We start from the raw sequence: 869 nt of genomic DNA, 5'->3' as shown, positions 1-869 counted from the left end.
TGCCATATTTATAACTAGTAGCTCTTACTTAAATAGTAATGAGAGAAGTATGTATTTTTGAATTTTGTAATATATGGAAAAGAGGAAAGATGAACATTAAAATAACCTTGCATTCTACCAATCAGTGATATCTACTCAACATTTTAATGTACTTAAAAAATATTTCTTTCCAATCTTCATATATATAAATATATACACACACACACACACACACACACACACACACACACACATACACACACATATATGTATATTCATGGAAGTTGAATTATACTGCACATTCTTATTTGTATCTTCCATGGAACGATGTGATCATTTTCCATGTCATTTAATTTAACTTTAATGGTTGCAGACACAGGTGTGTGTGTGTGACACTTTTATATCAACATTCTCATATTATTGAACATTTAATTGGTTTACATTTTATGATTATAAATTATCTCAATACCTACATGTTTTTTTTAACATCTTTATTGGAGTATAATTGCTTTACAATGGTGTGTTAGTTTCTGCTTTATAACAAAGTGAATCAGCTATACATATACATATATCCCCATATCTCCTCCCTCTTGGTTCTCCCTCCCACCCTCCCTATCCCACCCCTCTTGGTGATCACAAAGCACCGAGCTGATCTCCCTGTGCTATGTGGCTGCTTCTCACTAGCTGTCTATTTTACACTGTACATGGATATTTTTTTCAATCAATCTCCTTTACTCTAGACTTCTCTCGTGCGTGCTCTCACTCTTTCTTTCTCTTTCATTTTAGTACCTAGAACATCGCTAGTTATGTAGTAAAAAAAATAATGTATGATATATTGGCTAAATATGTATTTAGTCTTAATTCATTCAACTAAATTCTCTCATATGTTG

The sequence above is a fragment of the Lipotes vexillifer genome, unplaced genomic scaffold (assembly GCF_000442215.2).
Source record: "Lipotes vexillifer unplaced genomic scaffold, Lipotes_vexillifer_v1.1 scaffold295, whole genome shotgun sequence".
NCBI lineage: Eukaryota > Metazoa > Chordata > Mammalia > Artiodactyla > Lipotidae > Lipotes > Lipotes vexillifer.
This window is presented reverse-complemented; position numbering follows the sequence as displayed.